This window comes from Pinus tabuliformis, chromosome 1_1 (assembly GCF_031772625.1).
Source record: "Pinus tabuliformis cultivar Carrire ecotype Pingquan chromosome 1_1, CPIR1, whole genome shotgun sequence".
Lineage (NCBI taxonomy): Eukaryota > Viridiplantae > Streptophyta > Pinopsida > Pinales > Pinaceae > Pinus > Pinus tabuliformis.
The window spans coordinates 264,047,559-264,061,575 of NC_142297.1; positions in this window are offsets into that span (position 1 = coordinate 264,047,559).

Consider the following 14,017-nt stretch of genomic DNA (forward strand, 5'->3'; position numbering starts at 1 on the left):
GGTTGGTGTTCAATTATGACCCCTCCACGCCTAGAGTAGCATAACATCTTTGTAATGAAACTCTATATATACCCACAAACAAGATGTAATCAGGGGGATGGGTTGATGGTTGTTGTTTGATGTAAGGTTCAACTTCTGGAGACTGTAACTACTTTGATACTTGCAACGTCCGGTCTTCATTTTCAGCTAATACAAGCTTCTTTTGCTATTAATTACTCACTTTCCACTTCTGTTCTATTCTAGGTTGTTAATGCAACTCATTGGGTGAACTCATTCAAGCTTTATAACCAATGTATATATGGCCCCATTATTCTTTTTGACAAGAAAGTTTTTTTTCAAAATCTCCACAAAGTTTCAAGGATTTTATGGGATTTCCTTTTGCTTCAACCTTTCCTCTAGCTGGAGGTGAGTAATAGATTCTTAATCTTCTAGAAATTTTGAAGAAACTTGAAAATCAATGTCTGTAATGCTAAATATTTTGGCAACATCCACAAAGAAAAACTAAATCTAGAACAAGAGATGGCCATTATCCAACAAAAAATAATATCACATAATTGTTCTGAAGAATTAGAACATTAAGAAGCTATTACTCACCTTCAGCTAGAGGAAAGGCTGAAGCAAGAGGAAATCCTTTGGGGGAAAAAGTATCGAGTTCAATGGTTAAAGGAAGGAAAAAATAAATCTAAATTATTCCACATATATATGATCAATCACAGGAAAAGTAACATTATTTTAAGCATCAAAACATCCAATCAACTAAAGGTAGAAAACCACAATGACATATCTCATGAAATAATGAATAACTTACAAGCCATACTCATGAAAACAATTATAAACGAAAGATCTTCTATTAGAAAATAACAAAACACATTCCAAAACTTGTATTCAGTGAGTATAATGATCTCCTCCTAAAGAAAACCAGTATTCAGGAAGTGGAAGTAGTTATCACAAATATGCCTAAATGCAATTCCTTGAGTCTTGATGGATTCACAACTGTTTTTTATGAAGCTTTCTAGAAAATTCTTGGGCATGATATTTAGGAGGTGATGGAGGAATCTCAATACTCATCCTTTAGCCTAATAGCTCTTGATGCATCTTTCATCTTTCTTATTCCTAAAATCTCCCGCTTGGATTTTGACACATTGCCATATGCAAAGTTATCTACAAAATTATCATTAAAGTCATCGCAATCAAGTAAAACAGATCCTCCCTTCACTCATCTCTCTAGAGAAAATAGGATATGTGGAAGGGAGACAAATTATGGATATTATTATTCTAGCCCATGAACACATTCACTTACTCAACTCCAATAAGTCTCCAAGTATATTCATCAAACTTGATATGTAAAAAGCCTTCGATAAATTAAGCTAGCTATTTATTTTCCACATGCTCATAGCTTTTGGGTTTGTAGAAAGATGGATTCGTTGTGTTCTTTCGCTCATCTCCAAAATTTTCTTGTCTATCTTAATCAATGGATGTCAATCTCTCATGTTTGTCCCCTATCGGGGCATTAGGCAAGGAGACCAAGTTTCCCCTTGCATCTTTGTCCTAATTGAAGGATTGAGCAAATTCATCAATTGAACCCTTCATCTTGGACAACTAAAAGTTCTTCCCCTAGGTTCCCATGATCTATATTCCTCAACTATGAGTTGTGGATGATACTCTTCTGTTTGGTATCCCTACTATTAAAGACACAACCACTCTCAAGAATATCCTACAAGATTTTTCTAATGCCTCGGGAACCTCCATTAATGTGGAAAAATCTATTTTCTTTTTTAACACCCCTATCACTGCCCAAACTCATATTATCATTTTCTTGGATTTCAAAGGATATCTCTTCCATCCAAATACTTTGGGCCCCCATTAACAAACAACTCTCTAAGAAAAAAGGTTTTGGGAAAATGGTTTCCTAAAATTTGAAGCTAAGCTTTCATGTTGGACCTTCAAATCACTCAATCTAGTAGGTCACTTAATCTTACTAAAATATGTTCTTCAATCTCTCCCCACCTATCTTCTCTCAACAATGGTAACCCCTAAGGCCATCGTAAACAAGATTAGAAACATTAAGCACAACTTCCTCTTTGGGGGGCAAGGAGGGGGGGAGTGCTAAAAGAAACTGAAAATGGGCTTTAGTAGTCTTGGAAAAAATCTATCATCTGAAAAATGGAGGAGACCTTGCTCTTCCAAATACCAAAATTCTCAGCAAATCCTTAAGTGCCAAAACATGGTGGGGAATGGATCTAAAGCTTGGATGCTTTATGGATCAAAATTTCGAAATGCATGTTCCCGAGACTCAGGAATCACAACTCATTAAAATGACAGGAAACATTAGGGGTTCTCATATCGAGAATGTTGTTTGGAGTAATAAACAGATTGTTTAATAGCATAATTTTTGGGAAAAACAATTTAAACTTTGAAACGAGAACTGATACTGTTACCTGTTTCATAGGGATAGCAAAAAAGTGACCTGATTTTGAAAAGGGGTGATGTAGAAAACACATGTTTTTTTTAGAGCGTAGTTTTTGGCACTTTAAATCTTTTTATGTACATTGCGTTTTAGAATGGTAGTGATTTTCATGCTGATTTTAAAAAGTGGTAATTCTGCATCAGGCCCTTTTTTAAAAAGACCTATTTTTTGACTTTAAATTTTCTAATGTATGAAATGTAAATAATTATTTTCTAAATTTAATAATTTTTGAAGTGGTCTTCTTCTTCATATTTTCTTGTTTTTATTTTAATATTTTTTTTTGTAGTGAGGTTTTTATTGTTTTGCATATTTAAAGAAGAAGATTGATATTTTGAATTTTCGATATTCTACATATTTATACATCGTTAATTAATTTTTCAATCCAAATGAAATAATTGTCTCTAAAAAACAATAATTTTTAATATTTGACAGAAAAATAATCATTTTTAACATAAATAGAAATAAAAAAACTACACGTTTTGATAATTTTTTGCTAGAAATGACATGTCAAAATCACAATTATTATAGGAAAATTTTAACTAAAAATGGTTAAATATTTTTTGTTGTTGTTTTTTTTTTTTTTTTGATGAATTTCATGTAAAAAAATAATAATAATCATTGTTTTTTTCAAAAAGTAATGATTGACATAAAAATTAATGCAAAAATCACATAATACAAATATTGAATGCATAACAACCTTAATTGAGTGCTTATTCTTCTCATAAAATGTTTGTTAGGCCCCTGCACTACTAGTGTAACCCCTTATTGTTTTTTTTTTCCCGTAGAAAAAATCGTAATTTCTATTAGCCAAAAGAAATTACATTCTGTAGATGTTTAAACATATGCATAGTGAGGCTAGCTGCCTCTCATAACGGTAGCAAAAATATACACAGTTTGTTTCGACCATGTACATACAGCACAACAAAAACCGATTTTCCTCCGCGCAGGGAGTTTTCTGGTCTCATATAGTTTGTATCATAAAAACCAGTGATAGACTTTGTTAGAGTGCTCCACGCAGGGAGACTTCAGAGTATGTAACTGTATAAAAGAAAATTACTAACAAAAAGTCGGCCTGTGGCGACCGGATAAAGTGTCTGTAATATAAATAAAAAACATCCGCGTTTGCAGCGACTGCTATACCACTTCCTTTTAGAGGAGGATAAAGACCCGTGATTCAAAACCGAATCCAAAAAACCTGTGTGTATAGGATGGAACCATCTTCAAGGCTGATTATCTCTTTGTGCGCGTGGATCTACAAAAGGCCTGTGATAGTGACGATGGAAGGTTCCATCCACTTCTTCCTGTATTAACCAGTCATCCTCTTGCCTTTGCGCTACTTGCTTGGATAGAAAGTCTGCCCTTGAGTTGCGCTCCCTGTAAATATGATAACAATCAAATTTTTCAAAAGCTGCTATTAGCTTGTGTATCTCATCCAGTATATGTCTCAAAGAATAAACATTGCAGATAGATTTTCTGTTGAGCCAGTTGCAGACAAGTTGTGAGTCTCCAAATAAGTGTAGTTTTGTGCAACGTTTTTCAAGGGAAAAGTGGATGAGGAGTTTGGCAGTGGATAGCTCAGCATAATTATTTGTGCCCCTTCCCAGGTATATTTGTAATTTGAAGCAGTGTTCTTCCCGTAGGAAGAGGAGGGCTCCTCCCCCACAGCCATCTGCTTGTGCTGAGCCATCAAAATAGGCCCAGGGGTAAGATTTGTCAATGTGTTCAGGGGTAATAGTTCGAGGAGGGGCAGGAGGGGGATCATCAGGGAGGAGAGCATAGTCTGCCAGGATGTGTGCTCTGATGGATGGCTAGGATGGTGTTTTATGGTCAAATATTGCACGATTTCTCACCGTCCAAATAGCCCAGCTCATGAGGAGGGGGATGTTCCTATATTTGCCCGAGTGGTGCTCCAGCCAATGCAGCCAGGCTTCGATGATTTTCTGTCCTTGCCATCGATTGAGGGAGGGGAGATGAGATGTGAGAAGGGTCCATTGTTTAAGGACTAGAGGGCAGGTCAGAAATAGGTGTTCAGTGTCTTCCTCATTGCACCTGCATAAATGGCACCAGAAAGGCCCATGGAATGACCTTTTTTTCAAATTTGAGCCTGTGGGAATTTTGTTGAAAAGGATGGCCCACATAAGCATGCGCGATCTGGGGGCTGCTTTGAGATGCCAAATGGCTTTCCACCACTGTTGTGCATTTTCAGGCTGAAAATGTTGCATAAGCTGTTGGTACCCTTCCTTAGGAGTGTATGAACCATTTTTTGCAAGTGCCCATACTATCTCATCTTCTTCATCCGTTATCCTGATGTGTGCTTGAGTAAGGGCATCTGTATAGATCTCCCATTCTTGCCGCCACTGTTCCAGGATGTGGAGATCTAGTGCTGTCTTCCAGGCCTGTTGGAGAAAGGTGGAGTTTTGTTGGTCTGCAATATGTGCTATATGAGAGACCCCCTGGTCCATCAGATATTCCGTTAGCTATGCTGGAAGTTGATGGTCATTGCCACATCCAATCCAGGGGTCTACACCTATGCGGACTGCGTTCCCCTGATGTATTCTCCAAGTTAAACCCTCCCGGATGAGGGGGAGGGATCAGAGAACCGCTTTCCATATGTTTGAGTGTCTTCCGCTGTCCCTGTGTTCCCTGCGAATCCAGCTGAAAATGCTTTCTGGGGCGATATATTTCTCCACTACTACCCTTTTCCAGAGGCTGTTGGATGTGACCAATTGCCATCCTAGCTTTGCTGCCAGGGCTTTTGCAACAAATCCAGTCTTTTTATGCCCCATCCTCCCCACTTCTTAGGCCTTGCTATGGTATCCCATTTTACCCAGGCAAAGAGGTTTCCCTGTTTGTTCCCCTTCCAAAGGAAACTGCAACATATCTTCTGGAGTTTGGTTAAGATTCCTCTTGGTATCCAAGCCAGTGACATCCAGTATACCGGTGTTGCTTCCAGAACAGCTTTTATAAGGGTGAGTCTCCTAGCTTTGGTGAGGTATCTGTTACACCACACATGTACAACCCCCTTATTATATTGTTGTACCCAAGTAGTCTCCATATTGTTATTATTGTGCCCCATAGAAGCCCACTATTGTTATTATCGTGCCCTTACATTATTATTGTTATGTCGAGTCTGATTATATTATGACCCCTTAGACTCCTATATATAGAAAGGAGGCATTGTCATTTGTATCATCCAAGATTGTTCATTTGTGTAATGTAAAGGAGGTTGCCCCCACGAAGAGGTTTATTTTTAAGGCGTTGATCTATCTTTTTTATCTTTTTGTGAGTTGGTTTCCTAACATTTGGTATCAGAGCTTTGGATTCTAGGGTTTCGCTGCTCCAAATAGGTCATCGTGGAATTTTCACTATAGCATTTTTTTGTGACATTTCAGAAGTGAAAGAAAAAACCTATTTGAGATGAACTCGCGTTGAACCTCAGGTTCGAATGTTAGAGCTTGTCTCGCTATATTTGTGGAGATATGATTTGAGGAAGTTAGGGTTTTTGCAAGCTCCATAATTTCAACGAAAATAGGTCATCGTGGAATTTTCGCTATAACTCTTTTGCTACAAAGTTTCAGAATCTAAAGAAAAAACCCATTTGAAAAGAAATTGGTGTGAACCTTAGCTTCAAATTTCAGATCCTGTCTCGCTACAGTTTTGGAGATATAGTCTGAGGAATTTAGGGTTTTTACAGACCCCTGAATTACATTCTAAATAGGTCATCTTGGGAAAATTGTCATAACTGTCTCTCTGAGCATCATATTGAAATTGCATAAGAAGTTACAGAAAGAGGATGAATTGTAGTTTTCTTGTGTATATTTTTCAGATTGAAAGATCAAAATAGTGATACGTGGCACTTCATACAAGTTCGCTGCTCTGAAAAGGTATATAATCAGGTCATCTTGGGATATTGTGCATAACTCTTTCTTGGAGAATCCAATTTTGATCAGACTGGTGGCATTGGAAAGAGGACACAGAGGGTTACTGTAAGTCGCAATTGCAGAACTGGAGGAGCCGAAATTATAGATTTATAGTTGTTTCAATATTGAGCTCCTAAAATCAAGGAAAGGCGATATGAGGAAGTTTGATGGCAAGGATCTGGTAAATTGGATACCACTGATGGAGAAATATTTTGATCTACATGAGGTGAAGCTGTTACAAAAGGCGTATTGCATCTTCATATTTAGAACTGGATCAATTTTTATGGTATAAAGGGCTTTCTTCTCGTAAACCACTTGTTACATGGTCAATTTTCACGGAGGAAATGATATCACATTATGAGGATAGAAAGAGAAACACCTTTTTTAGCCAATTGATAAATCTTAAACAAAAGTGTTCAATGGCAGAGCACATTGAGGACTTTCAAAAATTGAATATAAGGGTAAATGATATTCCAGAGAAGCAAAGGATTGATGTCTTCATAGGTACTTTAAAAGATAACATTCAACATGAGGTTTGTCTTTGGGAACCTGATTCATTGGAGATGGCATTCAGGTGGGCAAAAAAAAATGAAAGAAAAATTATGGAAACAAGGAATCCCACCACTCACGACAATAGTTATGGAAGTGTTTCTTCTCCTAGCCTTCCACAACCTACAAGGTGTACACTACAACAATTGGAAGAAAAAAGAAGAAAAGGGCTTTGTTACCATCGTGATAGCAAATGCACTAAAGGTCATAAGTGTGCTGAGAAGAATTTTTTTTACATAGAGTATGAAGAGGAGGAAGAAAAAGATCAAGAAACATCAAAATAAGAGGATATTTGCCAGGACCCAACCCCAAAGAAAGAAGAAATGAATCCGACCATATCTTGTAAAGCATTGACAAGAGTTGCCACTCCTCAAACACTCAAGAAAGAAGGACATATCAAGAAGAAAATGGTTCAAGAAGTGAAAGATCACATCGAGAATGAAGAAATGAATCCAACCATATCTTGTAACGCATTGGCCGAAATTACCACTCTTCAGACTATCAAGATAAAAGGACATATCAAGAAGAAAAATGTTCAAGAAGTGAAAGATCACAGTGAACATCAAGAAACGAATCCGACCATATCTTGTAAAGCATTGGAAGAAATTACCACTCCTCAAGCTCTCAAGATAGAAGGACATATTAAGAAGAAAAAGGTTGAAGCAGTGACAGATCACATCGAGCATCAACAATGAGTTCTCCAACTTTTAAAGGATAATGCCACTTTGGTGCAGAATCGAATGAAACAATAGGTAGATCAACATCGCAGTGAATTTTTTTTTGATGTAGGTGATTGGTTATTTTTACGACTACATCTCAACCAAGCTATTTATGAAAAGGAAATGTTGGCAATACTACATGCACTTAAGAAATGGAGACCTTACCCAATGGGAAGACACTTCAAGGTAAAAATGGATCATGATAGTCTTAAATACCTTTCAGAACAAATATTATCTTTAGAAGAATAGAAAAAATGGGTTACAAATATGTTGGCTTATGACTTTGACATCATCTACAGAAAATGGAAGAAAATTTTTGGTGCAGATGCACTCTCAAGAAAGGATGAGGATGTGGAAGCATTGTTTTGTGCTATTTTTATTATCCAACTAGATTGGATAAACAAAGTAAGGGATGAATGGAAGAAGGACAAAGAAGTGTGGCCACTCACTCAAAGGTTGTAGAATACCTCAATTCAAACAATATTGCTAGAACTTGAAGAGGAAGGAAATATCATATTGGAACCTGGAGCAGTAACAGAAACAAGAACCCAACAGGTATGAGATCAATCAATTTCAGAGCATCTCATCAAGTGGAAGAACTCATCCGCTAAAGATTCCACATGGGAGGACAAGAATTTTATACATAAGCATTAAGAACTACTCAAGCGTTGAGGACAACACTTTTTGAAGGAGAGGGGCATGTTAAGCCCCTATACTACTAGTGTAACCCCTTATTGTTATTAGTACAACTCTCTTATTATATTGTTGTACATATGTGGTCCCCATACTATTATTTTTTTTTTCTCAGTAAAGGCTAATTCTATTAAGTGAAAATCAAAATAGTATTACAAGTTGTAGCTTCAGGCATAGGCATCTGAGAGCATACAACGCAGCAGACTGTCCCATGATTGGGAGGACTAGAAATAGAAGCAAAATATCGCATTTTGAAAGCAAAAACCACCATTGGAGCAAAGAAGTCTGAAGATGTCAAGATGAGGAGCATACAAACTGAGAACTGACCGTATCCACACAAGAGCTACACGCTGCCCCTTTACCAGCAATAAGAGCCTCAGTCCAGTCTGTTGAGAGGAAATCTGAACCGCCATCCCAAAAGTAGCCAGAGTGAGACCAACAGGAACCAAAAGCAAAACCGGGGAGAAACAAAAAAGCCAGGAGGCATTACCCATCCATGCCCAGGTCCAAAGGTTCCTCAATCACTGGGTAGGGATTGCCATACCAAAGCCCGCCATCTCTAGCACCGCTACCCTCGCCATTACCGCCAAGAGGAGGTGACGAGGGTCAAGTATCACTGGAACAAGCGAGCTGTGGCCAATGAGACATGAATTCTAGGCGACTGAGTATCATTAGGTCTCCATACCTTGCCATGTTGCTTGCTGCAATCGTCCTTCTGACCTTCAGCGTCCAAATCTTGCGCATCATTTTGGCTGTCCCCTTTGCTAAGACTACCCTGAGAGAGCTTGGCTAGAGGGTGAACATGAACCAGAGGCGAAGCCTCTTCTTCAGCAAAAATTACTGTGACATTGGCCGAGATAATGGGCCTGTTAAGGTTGCTTTGAAAACTAAAGCAGGTGGATTGAAATGCGTTGTGCGAGAAGGGCCTGCATGAGGGGCTGTGAGGAGGCTAATTGGACTGAGAAACAGGCAGAACAGAAAGGGTATGGTTTTGATTGACAGATTGAGCTCTCTGAGAGCGCCCCCGCCCTCCTCGGCTTCCACTGTAACGACTACGCATTCTATGCCGAACCATGATGAGGCTGCAGAGGGAGGCAGAATTAACACAGGAAGCTTTGGAATGGAAAGTGACAGAACTAGGAGGATTCCAGAGAAAAATGATAAATTGGCTTGAGACTGGTGAATTGGGTGCACAGTCACAGCAGCAAGAATCGAGAGCAATTCAATGAGAGCATAAACCGTCTTGCTGCGAAAAAGAGCGGCAGGATAAGCAGAGGCGATGAGTAAATATAGTGAAGGATAGCGGAAAACGCCATGATTGAACCAGCAATTGCCATGCTTCGAACATAGCGAGTCTTTAAAGTCCATTTCAAGCGGGATCGGTTTCGCCTCAAGTGAGCGGAACTAGGCCAAGTGGGAACCATTATGAGCTAGATGGGAGCTCGAATAACAATGCGATACGGCATTTGGCAAGACCACTTCCCTGCAAACTTAATTAAACTCATTAATTTACATTCAATTCACCCACATCCGGGTGTCCCCACACTGTTATTATTGTGCCCTTACATTATTATTATAACGTCGGCAGTGGTATCCTTCTATAGACACACACATTAACCCTACCACTAAACTATGTGCGGGTTTTTTCCATTTTTATTCTTTATAATTAAAGAACCAAGCCCCATATCGACCCCCAAATTCTCGGGCACGTTATTCAAACTATATGCTGGCCATCAACGACTTCTAGTGAATGTATAGGCCATTTAGCCTTCCACAGAGTATAGAATTTTCTATTTTTTTGTTTTTGTTTTTAACCTACTTTTAAATCCCTAAACAAACGGACGGTCATTATCAAAAGATTATCATCAAATTACTGTAATAATAAAGTTCATTATTTGATTGGTTGGAATTAAACTTTAGGTGAGAGTATAACAAGCATCTTTAAGATAAATTCAATTCACTATATATAAAAATATTTTAATAAAGACTAATATGTTTTGCCTATTTTGAATTCAATTGCTTCCGAATAGACGGGACGGTGGTGGAATTATGACCCGCATGCATTCTCTACATTTTACTTTTCACCGTCATGTTGCGTGTATAAACCGATAAGCAAAGGGACAAACTTGGGGCCGCACAATTCATGGATGTCACTACCAATTTAAAAGTAAAGCGCGTTGGAACTTGACAGGAGAGGCAAAGTGGAAAATTGACGGGCCAATAAACGAGAACTAATTCCTCCCAAAAAGCAAAGGTGTCTATCTAGGTGAGTGGTGGCACAATAAGTAGAGGTGTCCATTCAACTTTTTTGGTGGGGAATTACAGCGGTGGTGGGAATACAACTGTGATTTGTGTGATACTTGGTGGGAACATAAAAGCAAACCTACTCCCAAAGGGCAGTGCTGTCCATTCAATTGCTTTTTCTTTTTTGAGGGGGCGAATACCGCTGTTTGAGCATCTTGTCCGTCACTGGTGTGTAATCTTGGCTTCTGAATGGACGATGGTGGAACTATAGTCGGCACGCGTTCTGCACTCTTTTCTTGCTGTCAGTGGTCACTACCACAGTAACACTGTAATGCAAAACGCGTGGACACTTGATTGGAAAGACCATGTGAACATTTTTTTCTATGGGCCGGTGACTGTTTAATGAATGGTATATCAATGGTGAGGGTAATAACGCGTACATATACGTCTATCTCTCTCGATAACAGGTTGTTAGAACACTGATGGAAACTTTGTAAATTTATTCTAAACGCTAAAATTAAAAAAAAAAATTATAATTATGTTTATAGGGTTTGTGGGGATATTTTGGATAAAGTCTAAATTCAAATTTTTTATACTCAAATTAAACTTATTATTGGAGTAGCATGATCCGGACTATCCACATTATTGTGTTCATTTTGTCGATATTTCAAACCTCAAAGGGGTCCATCATCACCACTAAATTTGATAGAATATGAATGATAGTTTCTTGAGTGAAGAATCTTTTGACCAGAGTATAAATAAACCTAGATCTTGATAAATTTTTATAAAGAAGCCGAGCCTGGTGTGTGTATATATATATATTATAATTTCAATTTATTATAATAATTTTAGTTTAATTATTTTAATTCAGATTATTCTAGCTTTAATTATTCCAATTGTTTTACTTAATTGATTAATTGTAAGTTTTATTTTTATATCATGTAATGAAATTTTTATTATTTTTATAATTATTTTTATTTTATTTTATTAAAATTAATTTTATTTTTATTTATTACTAAATTACATGTATAATAGAGATTATGTTAGTTTTATTGATTTAATTATTTTTTTTAATTTTATTTAACTTAAGAATCTAAAAATATTCTAATTGATATACTTAATTCATAAATTAGTTTAATTAATTAATTAATGAATTTACTTAATTTATAATTCTTTCTATTGTTTTTATTTTTATTTTAGTTAATTAATGCTAAGTATCTAATAAAATTAATTAATTAATTTAAATTTAATTGATTAATTAATTAATTTAATTTTAATTATTGTTTATTTTTATTTATTTTACCCTAGTTGTCTAATTGATAAATAAGTAAATTATTTTAATTACTTTGATTAGTTAATTAATTTTTAATTTTTTTAATTTTCTTTTATCACATGTTAGTTTTGGTTATTATTAATTAATTTTTAGTTTAATTAATTGACTAATTTTAATTTATTTTTAATTAGAATTAATTTAATTAATTAAATTAAAATTAATTAATTAATTAATTTAATTAAGATTAAATTAATGAATTTATTATTTGTCTAATCAGGGGAAGCCAATTTCCACTAATCTCACTCCCATTGTTCCTATTGAGGTTCTGAGGAAATTTCATAATTTCGATGGCCTCTTTGATTTTTCTTTTTTGATAATTGTCCTCTCTTGCAATTATTTTAGCGTCTTCCAAACACACATGATGTTTGGTTTTGGATGAGTGTTCCTCAAGGGCTGATGTACAGGATCTCTCATTCTTTATGTCAGCTCCGTGCTCTTTAAGTCTTATTTTTAGAGACCGTCTTGTTTCCCCAATATAACTCTTGCCACAAAAGGAATCAACCCTGTACACACCCTTGAGTTGTTGACGATTGATGTTATCCTTTACTGACTTCATCATTTGCCTTATTGTTCCACATGTTGTAAATTGAGTGTTTATGTTATTCTTCTTTAAAATTTTTGCAATGGAAGGGAAACTTTTCCACAATTTTCTTTCTTGTTTTCAGGGGGGTGCTTAGAGAGGACCTTATCCTGAGCTCTTCTTATAGCTTTTTTAATACTCAACTCTTTGTATCCTAGGTTTTTCAAGATAGAGGTTAAGTGTTCAATTTCTTCATTTAGGTGATCAAGGTCAGAAATCCTGAGAGCCCTAACAGCTAGAGTGTTTAAGATGCCAGATTTTTGGGATGGATGATGGTATGAGTCAGCATGAAGATAGCTATCAGTATGAGTTTTCTTTCCATAGACCTGGTGTCCCAAAGTACCATCCTCTTTTCTACTGATCAGTACATCTAGAAAGGGGATTTTACCGTTCTCTTCAAGTTCCATAGTAAACTTGATTTCGAAAGATATAGAGTTAAGATGATTGAAAAACTTCTCTAGTTCAGCCTTGCCATGAGTCCATTTTAAGTTTGTGTCATCAACAAATCTTTTCCACCAAGTTGGTTTCAAAGGGTATGAGTCAAGGGCTTTTCTTTCAGAATAATTAAAGCTAGAATAATCTAAATTAAAATAATTAAACTAAAATTATTATAATAAATTGAAAAAAAAAAAAAAAAAAAAAGAATTCATATATATATATATATATATAAGGGTCAGCTTCTTTATAAAAAATTATCAAGATCTAGGTTTATTTATACTCTGGTCGAAAGATTCTTCTCTCAAGGAACTATCATTCATATTCTATCAAATTTTGTCTTGATGATGGACCTCCTTTGGGGTTTGAAACGTCGACGAAATGAACACAATACTGTGGATAATCCAGATCATGCTACTCCAAAAAACTACCACAGAAGCTTAAAATCTAACATAAACTTATTATTCCTATTATTATTTCATAGGATAAGAATTACAAAAATCTCAATCACCTAATTATTAATAAATAATAGAAATTAAAAAAATCTTAATCAAATAATATAATCAACTATTAAAAATTAATAGAAATTCAAATAGGGGTTCTGTAATTTTTCTTTTTTGGTTTTTTATTGGACTTATATTCCTTTATTTTTAATGGCATCCCTATTTGGAGATGTTTCCTCCTACAGAAAAGTCATTGTTTGAAAAGCTAATCAATATGCCTATGCAAATCCAACAATTTCTCAACTCATAAATCCCAATCACAACTAGAGGCAAATTTATCTTATCGGATAGGTAACCATGTTGCAATGCCTTCATTCGTTACTCTAGCAATGAACAATCTAAAAGGCAATGGTTCATGTCTTCCTCGTACAACTAAAACACTCCTTCTAGAAATCCTTACAGAAAAGAGGGGCAAAAGTTGAACATTGATGAAAAGGTCCACGAGGACAACACACAAATACACACAAAATAAAATTTTATTTGTTAAATGTTTCTCACATGTACATATTCACAAAGATGTGGCAATGACATGTACACATTCACAGAGATGTGGCTTTTGGCTCTTTTGACCTCA